The sequence below is a fragment of the Macaca thibetana genome, chromosome 11 (genome assembly GCF_024542745.1).
Source record: "Macaca thibetana thibetana isolate TM-01 chromosome 11, ASM2454274v1, whole genome shotgun sequence".
Lineage (NCBI taxonomy): Eukaryota > Metazoa > Chordata > Mammalia > Primates > Cercopithecidae > Macaca > Macaca thibetana.
Genome location: NC_065588.1, coordinates 99,179,376 through 99,191,978, shown reverse-complemented (window position 1 = coordinate 99,191,978; position 12,603 = coordinate 99,179,376). Strand labels below are relative to the sequence as shown.

At 37.8% G+C, this 12,603-nt stretch overlaps 1 long non-coding RNA gene across 1 annotated transcript; it reads left to right on the top strand.

The window, feature by feature from the left end:
• Positions 1–6,128: 6,128 nt before the first annotated feature.
• Positions 6,129–11,175, top strand: LOC126931785 (uncharacterized). Its single transcript, XR_007717922.1, has 3 exons — positions 6,129–6,313; positions 8,752–9,651; positions 9,949–11,175. It is a non-coding gene; the product is annotated as an uncharacterized LOC126931785 (long non-coding RNA).
• Positions 11,176–12,603: the final 1,428 nt, after the last annotated feature.

The following is a 12,603-nucleotide window of genomic DNA, read 5'->3' as shown; positions in this document are numbered from 1 at the left end:
AAAATGGCCCCACCCCTATCTCCCTTCACTGACTCTCTTTTTGGACTGAGCCCGCCTGCACCCAGGTGAAATAAACAGCCTTGTTGCTCACACAAAGCCTATTTGGTGGTCTCTTCACATGGACGCGAGTGAAAGAGAACAGTTTGGAGGTTCCTCAAAAATTGAAAATAGAGCAACAATATGATCTAGCAATCCCACTGCTGGGTATATACCCCAAATAAACGAAGTTACTATGTTGAAGAGAAATATTCATGCCCCATGTTTATTGCAGCATTATTCATAATAGGCAAATTTGGCAAGAAACCTGTGCCTATTAACAAACGAATAGATATGCAAAATGTGGTACGTATACACATGGAGTACTATTCAGCCATAACAAGAATGAGATCCTGTTGTTTGAAATAACATGGATGGAACTGGAGGTCATTATGTTAAGTGAAATAAGCCAGGCACAGAAAGACAAACTTTGCATGTTCTCACTTATTTATGGAGGCTGAAAATTTAAACAATTGAATTTTTGGAGACAGAGAATTGAACAATGGGTACCAGAGGCTGGGAAGGATAGTGTTGTGGTGAAAGGGTAGATGGTTAATGGTACAAAAATATAATGATATAGAATGAAAAACTTCTAGTATTTGACAGCACATCAGGGTGACTACAGTCAATGGTAATTTCTTGTACATTTTAAAATAAAAAAGCATAATTGGATTGTTTGTAACACAAAGAAAGAATAAACGGTTGAGGGACAGGATACCCTATTTTCCATGAGTATAAGCATGCAATGTGTAATGTGACTATTAAGCACTGCATGCTTGTATGAAAATATCTCATGTACTCCATAAATACACACCTACTACATACTCACAAAAATTAAAAATTAAAATAATGAAAAAGCCTCCCATCGTTCTTATAAGAACCCACTGCCTTTGAAGTTCCATAAGAGTGAAAAACCTGCTTTGCCGCCTTTCATGAACTCAGCACTCATCATGGTGTCTCGAACAAGGCAGATGTTCCATATATACTTGTTGAAGAAGTGAATTGAGTTGGTGGAACTAAAGCTGCTTACATAATGTAAGATATATGTATATGTAATACAGGAAGTGGCATGCAAAACACTTAATGTAATGGTCTCAGAAAAACTGTCCTTCTCCTGTTGTCATCTCTGTAGCCTCATTTGTCCCTTGGCATGGGCTCTCTAGGATCACCAGCGATTTTGTCATGTGAATATCTTCCTAGCCTCGAGCAATTGGGTCTTCTCTCCAAGGAGCCCACAGAGTCTGGTGCTTATTTACTGAAGAGCAGGCATTTAATAAATGTTCATTGTAGTTGATATTGATGGTATCATATAATCATGGTTGTTAACTTGCCAAAGTCTAGTGCCATTTCCTTCTCATAAGTTATAAGTATAAGAACTGCACAGTGGGAAGAGCAGAGGCTCTGTACTGTTGGGTCCTAAGGGTTTGGGATAGTTGAGCAGGGTGGCCTTGACTTTGGGAAGCCTTGAATGACAGACAAATGGTTTGGTTGGGATGGCCTGGGAGGTTTTTAAGCAGAGAGGTAACACGGATGATAAGTCTGAAACAATGGAAGAGGGATTGGAGGAGACAGACTCTGACTGCCTCACACCCCTTTCCTGACATCACTTTTTCTGAGCTTGTTCAGCACACACACCACCATTCATTTATTCATTTATTCTTTCAACACAGACTAGAATGTAAGCCCCAGGATGGCAGGGGCTGTGTCTGCTTCATTTACCAGTGGTTTTTTGGTGTCTAGTACAGGGGCTGCCACATGATAGGAGCTCAATAAATATTACTGCATCAACATTTATTGGATACCTACTATGTACCAACAAAGTGGTGGGTTCTAGGATGCAAAAATTGAAAAAAGACCTAGTTTCTGTATTGAGGGAGTTAACATAATATTCCTTTTTGCAAGAGGGCAAGGAACAAGGCTGAATGCAAAACCAGAATATCAACAGGGTGCTGACCCAGAACAATGCAAGGGGCAACTGACTCTCCCCAGGGAAGGTAGGCAAGGAGATTGAGAGAAGTAGCAATGAAAGGAGAGCTCCCAAAATGAAGTCATCAGAGCTTTGCGTAAGAAACAATTCATGGACCTTAGATCAAGTAGTGAGGATTAAAGCTATGTCTATGTGAGGTTTTGGCTAGTCTTTCTACCGAAGACATCCTTACCTCTCCTTTCTGCTTGGGAATCATCTTCCTTTCCTAATCATCACCATCAACCCTCGAGGCAGTCAGGGGCATCTGTGGTGCTTTCCCATAGTACTTGGCCCCACACAGCCAAGCTCTAACACCTACCCACCCCACTGCCATTTCCCTCTCATAAGCTTTAAGTTGTTGGGGGAGAAGGATATTTTGTTTGATTCACATAGTTCCTGTGTGGGAGTACATCCAAATTTTGGAAGCCTGTGGCTAATAAAACTTTGGGGCTCTATTTAAGGAAAGGAATACAAAATTTTAAATATAAAATTTGATAGAAAAATAAATATGTCTTTAGAACAAAAACCCAAGGAAATTCCACATTACTGAAGGCTGGCAAAATGCCACAAATTCCAGGTAAATTATATAATATTTTTATTTAAAAATTATTGAATCAACCTCTGTAGTAATTGTTTCTATATTTTTGGTGTACACTCTGATTATCTCGTAATTTTTACTCTTATTATCTTCAGAGAGAATAAAAAATTTATTTTTTCTATAACATGATTGAACTTTGTTTTTTTATTATTGATACTATAGATACCTAAGACATATCACTTCACACAAATATACTGAAATGTGTAGTTGTAGAACTACTATAGATTTGTGCCTTACAAACACAGGAATTATTGTAAATTGATTTCACACAATTCTCAACAGAAATGGGGAAGAAAAGGTGTGTGTTTTTGCTTTACTATCAAGTATATTCCTGACAAGGAGAGAAATTCTGTTTTGATCAGGGATTAGAGAGAACTAGACCCCATATTACATGCTCTCCAAACTTCTTCTCAAGACCTTAAGACCCAGTAACTCAGCATAGTGGACAGCAGGGGCATTCCTGGAATTTCTTCTTACACTTAGCCAGGAAAACAACTCTTATAAAAGTAGGTGTAAAAGATGTCAATATAACCACTATACACTACATTAATTTTCATCCTACCCTGTTCTTATCTGGATCTCAAAGATGTCTGTGGCCACTGGCCATGAGGAGAAGCATGATGGAGAGGATGTTAATGTGGGAAGAGATGGCAGTCATACCTGACTGTGGTTTAACTATCCTACTTTGGCAAATTAAAAAAAAAAAAAACAAGATGAAAATATGTAACCAGACGAACTCATTTCTAGGGTTCCTCTAAGAGCCTCAGAGCTTATGTAGATGTGAGGCTCTAAAGCTTTAGTTCATTAGCTCCATGATGAATCTGCCTCTGCTGCCTGTGAGTAGGTGGTAAACACGTACTGAATGAATGAATGGCAGAAATAAAATAAAGAGCATTGAATTTGGATTCAGATAGCCAGTGTGACTTTGAACAAGTTACTTAACTACTCACTTTATTTCCTCATTTTCAAAATGGGGATAGCAATCTATAACTTACAGATAATGTATTTGAAAATACTCTGTAAATCAAAATGTAAAATACAAATAGAAAAATAGTTTGTAGAAACAACACATAATAGAAGGTCTCCTACTTAATATCTCAATGAGTCCCAGGTCCACAGGGATCTTCTCAATGGTTAGATTGAAGATCACAACTCAATGGATCTCTTTGTTCCTTCAAAATTAGAGATGGAGCTATCTCTGAGAATGGCATTCCCTCCATCTACTTAGCAGACTAGGAGTCATCTTTGACCTGTTTCTCATGCTGGCTCATATCTAAACTGACTCCTCTTTAAAATTTCTAAATTTTTCTCAAATCCATCCTATTTTCTTCATCTTCACCCTCAGTATCACTTTATTCCAAGGCATCATGGCCATTTCTCACCTGGACAAGTGCAATCACCTATTAACTGCCTTTGATCCCCTCCATTCCACTCTCCGCCTTGCAACCAGAGTGGTCTTGTAAAAATGCACAGATCATGGAGCCACCTCTGATTACACACTTCAAGGGCACTCCAACTCTCAGGATAAAGATAGAAGTTCCTTGCCATGGTTGACATGGTCTACCCCAAGGAGCTTTCCACTCACATCTTCAACCAAGTTCCCCATTGTTTCTACACCATGACCTTTGCTCATGCTATTCCCTCTGCCTGGAAGGTTCTGGAAGGTTCCAGGTTCTTCCCTTCCCTGTTCATCTAGATATTTCAACTTTGCTCTCTGAGATTGTGAAAACTTCCTAGGGAAAAGTTCTCAGAGTATTATGTACATCTCCTTCGTGGTTCTTGTTAAGATTACAAATTTGAATTTATTCCTGTGATTTGACTAATGTCTGTATTAGTCTGTTCTCATGCTGCTAATAAAGACATACCCAAGACCGGGTAATTTATAAAGGAAAGAGGTTTAATTGATCCATAGTTCTTCAGGGCTGAGGAGGCCTCAGGAAACTGACAATCATGGTGGAAGGGGAGGCAAACACATCCTTCTTCACATGGTGGCAGGAAGGAAAAATGCCTAGCAAAAGAGAAAAAATCCCTTATAAAACCATCAGATATCCTGAAAACTCATTTATTACCATGAGAACAGAAGCATGGGGGCATGAGAACGCCCCAATTTGGGTGGTGGCACAGCCAAACCGTATCAATCTCCATTTCCTACAAGAAGCATAAACTTAGGAAGGCAGTTGTAACCATGAAACCTAGAACAGTGGCTCTCTTGCAGCAAAAGCTGAATAAATACTTTTAGATTGGGTGGATGAATCTCATATCTAGTCCTCCAAGTGTCTCCTTAGCCTTAGAGCTCAGCCAGCTTTTTCCCCTGGTGAGACAGACACAGAGGAATTAGAGAAAGAATTCATATCCACGATCAGGTCTGTGTGTTATCAGGAAACTGAGCACCATATGGCCTGATGCACTGTGTACCTCAGAATATGTGCCTCCAAATTTTTTTATTAGATGAGTAATGACTGCAGTCACCAAAACTTAAGCTTTCAAATGGTCGAACCTACCAAGTCCCTGCAAGGGTCAGGGGTCTCTAAGTGGACGGGGTGTTTAGACCACACCCCTTCCACTAAACATTTTGCTTCTCTTGAGAACCAGAGGGAAAAGATAATGGGGACTTTCTTCAGCCGTGACATCACCATACCTGATATTTTCCTTTCTATCCCAGAAGAGTACAATATCTCAGATTCCTCATCCACACAATGAGAATACTAAAAACCTATCAGTCAACAGTAATTTATTGTACATTTAAAAATAACTAAAAGTATAATTGGATTGTTGTAACACAAAGAAAGGATAAATGCTTGAGGTGACAGATACCCCATTTATCCTGATGTGATTATGACACATTGTATGATTGTATCAAAATATCTCATGTACCCCACAAACATATAAAACTACTATGTACCCGCAAATATTAAACATTAAAAAAATTTAAAATAAAAGCCTATCTCATTGGACTGTAGAAAGTATCAAGTGAGATAACTTGGTTCCAATGTACCTGGTACTGAGTAACTAAGTGCTGAATTAATTTTTTTTCTCTCTCTTCCCAGGAGGAATGAAATAGAAAAAATAAAGCTGAAGGATATTTCATTCATGTTCAACTAGAAATCCAATATAGTTTTAGGCAAACTATACTTTCCCTTGCAACTGTACTTCCTTACGTACATGTAAGTGGGAAAGAATAAATGTGACAAACAAAATATCACTCCTGATTTCACAATCTAAACAAAACACTGCCTCTTTCTAGGTTTATGTTTTATGTTTTTTGTTTGTTTTTTGGCATAAGGTTGGGGTGTATGCTTCTTGACGTATCTACATAATGAGGAATACAAATCTTTATATCTTTTATCAGTAACTATTCATAGTTTAATTGTGTAAATTTTAAAATATCACACTTTTATAATCTTGAACATACTTGTGCATATTTTTTCTACATTTCTGATTATACTAGTAAGCATTTAACACATAATGTGCACCAGGCACCATGCTTAGTCCTGAGAATTTAGAAATACAAATATTTGATCTCTGTCCTGAGAGTTCTTAGTCCAGGAGAGGAGACAGAAGAGTGGAAACAAAATCACAAGAAGAATGTGTGAGTTTACAGAGAAAACTGCCAGGCACTGTCTGAGTCAAGGAAGGGTGCCCACCTCTGACTAGGAGTAATGAGTCAGAAAAAAAAAAAATGTTTTTGAAGATGTACTGTACGAATTGACCAGGTGAGTATTGATCCTTACTCCTAAGCCTTCCATTTTGGCAGCTTCCCCTAGCTTTCACCTTGAATTTTTCTTCAGACCAAGTACACCCTGGTAACCTTGGATTTGATGTCCCTTTCCCTGTTATCAATGGCTGAGCCTGCTCTGCCCCTAAGTGTCTTCTATTCCTAATCATATTGTTGCTCTGTCCTCTGAGCCATCAGACTTCAATCCAGTCCTATTTGTGACTTTGCTACCATAGTAATAGTCAGTGGGGTTTCGGTAAAGGTTTAGCAACCCCCCACCCGAACAAACAGTCTTTGCTAATTTTCATGATGTAAAGACTAACTCTATGACTGACTTCAAGTTACCAACATCATGTCACTGAACACAGAATTGGGAAGAGACGTGCAGTAGCGTATTATGTCATATTTCTACCACATAGATACAATGGGCATAAAATAATGTTAAAAGCATAGATACTAATAAAATGCAGTAAAATAATTAGAAGTAATCTTCTTGGAGTATTTATTACCTTTGTTTTTAATATAACTGATTTAATCACAAATTTACATAATTTAGTTTTAAATTGTGGTTCTGTTTAGAAATATGCTCACAAAATTATTGATTAGTTCTTGAAAAATAGTCTCTGGAGCATCTATGTGAACTATCAGGTTGGTGCAAAAGTAATTGTGGTTTTTGCATTTTTTTAATGGCAAAAACCGCAATTACTTTTGCACCAACCTAATACTTTTAGCTCACAACTGGCTATGAACCAGTGACATGAATTTGTCCTGCCTACTTCTCCAGAATCAGTTTATATCTCTCTCCTTTTCACTCTCTTTACCCCCACCACAACTGGCTTATGTATGCTACTCAAAAAAAGTCCCATTTACTCATACATTAGAGATTTTGTATAGGTGTTTCCTCTACCAGAAATCCCTTCCCCCAGCTCTTTGCATTTGGAGCCTTTCTATCACTCAGTTCTCAGCTCAAATATCATCTTGTTGAATAGATTTTCCCTCAGCACCCAGCTTAAACCAGTATCCCCATATAGTCTCTTACCTCTTTTTAAAACTCAATGTCTTCTTGGTCACTGTAAGTATTGAGTTTATCTTGTCTTTTGTGACTATTTGTTTAATGTTCATGTTTCCTAATAGGATGTGAAATCACTTTGAGTAGTAACCTTGACTGTCCTGTTCATCACAAACAGGGTCTGGCACTTAGTACATCTTCAACAAACATTTGTTGAATAAATGTGTGCATGAATGACAGCACTCAGTGATCTCACTCTGATGTTGCCGAGAAGGGATGATAATGCAATGGCTTCAGAGTCTTGAGATCATACATATAATGTATATTATATATATATTGATTTGTACTTAAACTTTGATCAAATGCACTTGATTTACTAATTGACTTTATTATGACTCAACGTAAAGGCTAAATTCTGCTAAGAATTCCTGGAATAGCCTGCCTGAAATCTTATTTTAATGAAAACCATGACTTCATACCTTGATTGCATTGGATTTATGTGGGCTTTGGCTGCTCTTTAGATTTCTGGGTTGTCTGTGAGGGAAAAGTTAGACTAAAAAGAAGGATGCCATGGAAACAAGGTTCTGAAGAAGTTCGTGAGCCATGCTGACTTTTTAGGAAGTTCCCTTAGTGTTTGCAATGAGACATTGCATTTTTCTCTGAAGTCTGATGAAGAAAGAATAGTTTTAGGACAAGTAAATCCATCTTAAATATCATTCCATGTCTCTTAGATTGTTGGGATTATATTTGGTTGTGAGTGACAGAAACTCTAAAAAAAAGAGTTTAAACAAAGTAGAAGTTAATTTTTCTCATAAAATTCTAAGTCAGCAGTCTAAGGCTGCTGAAGTGATGCTTTATGGTATCAATAACCACTAATGCATCTTCTATCTTGAACCTTTCCTCCTTTGCCCTGAAAAACATGGCTCCATTCCTAAATTTACCTTATAATTCAGTATGGCTGCTCCTGCTCCAGTCAGCATTTTTCCAGCCTGCAAGAAGGAGAAAATGGAAAGAGAAGGGTATGCCTCCTCTATGGGCAATACTTAGGCATTGCACAGACTACTTCTCCTTGCATTTCTTTTGTCAAATATTAGACCTGGAGTTACACTCAGCTGAAAGAAAGGCTGGGAAAGGCAGTTTTTAGTCTATAAAGGATTGGGGATAACTAACCTTGAGTTTCTATTTCCATGAGAAAAAAGGAAAGAAAATGGAGAACCTAGCTGTATATGCCACAGCTCCCTTTTTTTCATATCAAGTTGCCAAGCAATTCCTAAACATCAGTGTAACTTCTAGGCAGACTTTCCACACTTTCATAACATTGGCAAATGAGTAAACCAGGGACCCAAATGAATTCACACAGTTTATTGTTCAGGGCACAATAAGCAACATTAGGTCCATGTTTTCATTGATTCTCCTTGTCTCCCAAGTCCATGGGTAATGCAGAGTGGATCCAGGTGGATGCCAAGCGTACAGTTTCACAGCCGAGAATCACTGAGCTTGGGACATTCTGATCCATACAGAAGCTGATGGCAAATTCCTCATCCTCCTCTACAAAGACAGGCATTGTCTTTACCTTGGCATGGAAACAAGTTTTCTTCTGATGAGATGTTGAAGATTTTATCATTATGGAACGTCTTCAGAGATGCAGATGTTCTCTATAATTATTATACGTGTCAAGAAATAATTCTGCTGTCTGACCCAAAGAGACAAACTATCTCTAGCCTCTAAAGGTCTTTGCTGTGCATGTATCCTTGAAAAGGTAGTCCAAGACATGTGGAAATGCCATGGAAATTGTCTCTAACATCCCCATTTCCTAAATTCTGTACAAATGCATAAAACTGGTTAAATATTTAAGGAAATAGCTTAATCTTTAAAAACCCATCAGTCTAGTTGCTGCTAATAGTACATTGAATGTGATTGTTTTGTTTTTGCTGCTTTGGAGTTGGAAACTTTCTATACAGGACATGCTAAGAGATGAAGAATCCCATTTTGCGGGATTAGACTCAATACTCACTGTAAGGATTTATAAGGACAAACCAGAAGACTAAAACAAATGGCTGGAAAGAGAATTTCACTAGAGATGTACCAGTGTGCTGTGACATTTTTCTTTTGCTTCCACTGGAAGGGGAAAAGGGTTCCCTCCTCTTCACCTTATACCAAGTTAGGGAGGTTAAAAAGAACCTACCAGAGAGTTTGGCCTATGTCCTCTGGACTTTGGGGGTGTAGAAACTGCCTAACTCGTGTATAAAGGCAAAAACCTGGATAACTTCTTTGAATATTGAGCATAGACAGAGAAGAAGCTGGACTCCACCACTGGCAGGACAAAGGTATGTTTTTCTTGAAATAGGCTGCACAGGGAAATTACCCCAAAAGAAAATTGATTGTGGGATGGACCTCTTTAAGTCAGGTAGCATTACCTGGACTGTGAGACCATGTTGAAAAGCCTCTGGGAAATCCCCAAGACATGTATAAAATACCCCATTAGAGAAATAATCAGAATTTAGCCATCTTAGGTATAGACAGTTCACAGAAATTACAATAGAAATTACTTTTAAATGTGTACAAACATTGCTCAAAATAAGGTACATTCTAATTTAAACTATAATGTGTTTTTCCCTCTCCAGAATGGTAAGAATCAAAAATTCTGGTAAGTTCTCATGGATGGTCTATAGGCCACATGTCTGGGTACCTAACATTTATTCTGGTCCCACAGCAATAAATTCATAAGTGTTCTTGGTTCAAGCAGTTTACATTAGCATGAAGAGCTTGAATATGATTAATGAGAAGTTTGTTCAGCCATAAGGGTACCCTGTGCTATATCCTCTTCACCAAACTGTGCAATGTGTGAGTAAGATTAATGTGTTATGCTGAAACCAAGTGTGTTGTATACAGTCAAGTCTCTGTCCAGAACTGATTTAGTCTCATGCTCATCAGGCTGTGTGTGAAGGGGAAGCTGAGCTTCCATAAGGTCTAGCATCTCTCATTCACGCAGGCATTGTCATCCACAAGTGTGTATGCCCTGCTGAAGATTGCAGGCTGTAAACGTACATCCTGCTTGTTCGTAGGTGATATTGATGACCTTTTGTGCTGTGAATCTTGACTCAGCAGACCTCTTGATTTAATCAAGTGATGTCTGGTCTTTCTGTATATCTGAACTTACTTCTTGACATTGCCCAGTGGTGAAGTATACAATGTCACATTGGGTTGAAAAGTATAGGGAAAGTGGACATTCTTTTATTATGTTGGTAAAGTGTAAGTTGGTAAAACTCATATGGATTGATAGACTATACATAACTGTTTAACGGAGACGTCCAATTTATATCTGTTTTTTTTTTCAGTGTAATTATAACTAGTACCTCATTTCACTATCAAAACATTCCCACATGGATAATAAATTATATGGTCATCCTTTAAAGGGTAATTTGTCAATATGTACTAAAATGATAAATTCTCATATCCTTTGACACATAAATTCAACTTAAGGTATTATTTCACATAGATATCTTCTGACATATATGTAAAATGATACATACAAAGTTCTTCATTAGAGCATTATTTGTAATGTGAAAGATTAGAAACAACATAAATGTTAATACTTACCAACAGAGTACTGATGAAATAAATTATGATAATCCACATAAAAATACAATGGAGCCATTACAAAAGAATAAAGAAGGTCTTCATGTAGTAAGCAGGGTGACCTCAAGATATATCATTAAGTTTAAAGTTTAAAATGGCAAGATTTACAGCCGGGCACAGTGACTCACGCCTGTAATCCCAGCACTTTGGGAGGCCGAGGTGGGTGGATCATGAGTTCAGGAGATTGAGACCATCCTGGCCAACATGGCGAAACCCTGTCTCTACTAAAATACAAAAAATTAGCTGGGCATGGTGGTGTGCACCTGTAGTCCCAGCTACTAAGGATGCTGAGATGGGGGAATCACTTGAACTTGGGAGGCAGAGGTTGCAGTGAGCCGAGATCGCACCACTGTATTCCAGCCTGCCGACAGAGCGAGACTTCATCTCAAAAAAAAAAAAAAAAAAAAGGCAGGAGTTAGAATCATGTATGGTACACTACTATTTGTGTAAGAAAAGGAGGGAAGGAATATATGCACATACACTATCATAATTATTTGCTTAAAAATCTCTAGAAGAAACTGACAACATTGTTTACTTTTGGAGAAGAGAATCAAGTGCCTAATGAACAGGGGAATGTAAAATAATTTTCACTAGGTTTTACATTTTGATGTTTGAGCCATATGAGTGCTCACCTTCTCAAAAATAAATGAAAGAAAAATGATATCTAAAAGGAAGAAATTATATAACTTGGAGATAATATAACTTGGAGTAAAAAAATAAAAATATAGCAAAAAAATAAAAATACAAGGAATAACTTTCAAATCACAGAAAGGAAATTTGACCTATATATCTAGCAGAAAGTTAAAATAGGCTGCATGGTGAGATAATCCCAAAAAACAATTGACTGAGGGTGGACCTCTTTAAGTCAGGTGGTATTACCTGGACTGTGGGACCATGTTGAAAAGCCTCTAAGCAATCCCCAAGGCTTGTACAGGTAGATCTACAATGCAGGTAGATTAAAGATCTAGATATGAAAGATCTAGATGATAGGGAGAAGAGCACCTCTTTGGAACTTTGGGATGGGGAAGGACTTCTTAAACAATATTCTATACTACAAACCACAACAGTTTTTTAAAGGATGGACTTATTATTTCAAAATTACTTGTTTTATTGTTTAATCACGGAAGGACACCAGTTGACAGTTAAGTGACAGTGATTGGGAGGCAATGTGTTCAGTGACTGAGCTAATATTTGGACCATAGAAATTATTGCAGCAAATCTATAAGACAGGAATCCTAGTAGAAAATGGGCAGAGAATATGATGATAAACTATTCACAGCATGGGAAATCTAAGAGGTATAAATACATAAAGGATACTCAGACTCATTAGTTATGAGAGAAATTAAAATTAAAAAAAAAACACACCAGCTCTAGCTGATCAGGTTGGCAAAAATTCTGACCTTTGGAGAACACCACATATTAGATATATCCAGCAATAGGAACTCTTTTGCCTTCTGGTGGACATAGAGACTGGTCCAAGTCACTCTAAAGGGCAATCTGGCAGCACTTCGTGAAAGAGTGTATGTTCCCTGTGATTCATAATAACCCCACTCTTATATCCCAGAAAACTTCTACCCCAGGCCTATAAAGGAAGAAATATAAGGAAATGCATCACAGTATTGTTTGGGGTGGTGAAAAAT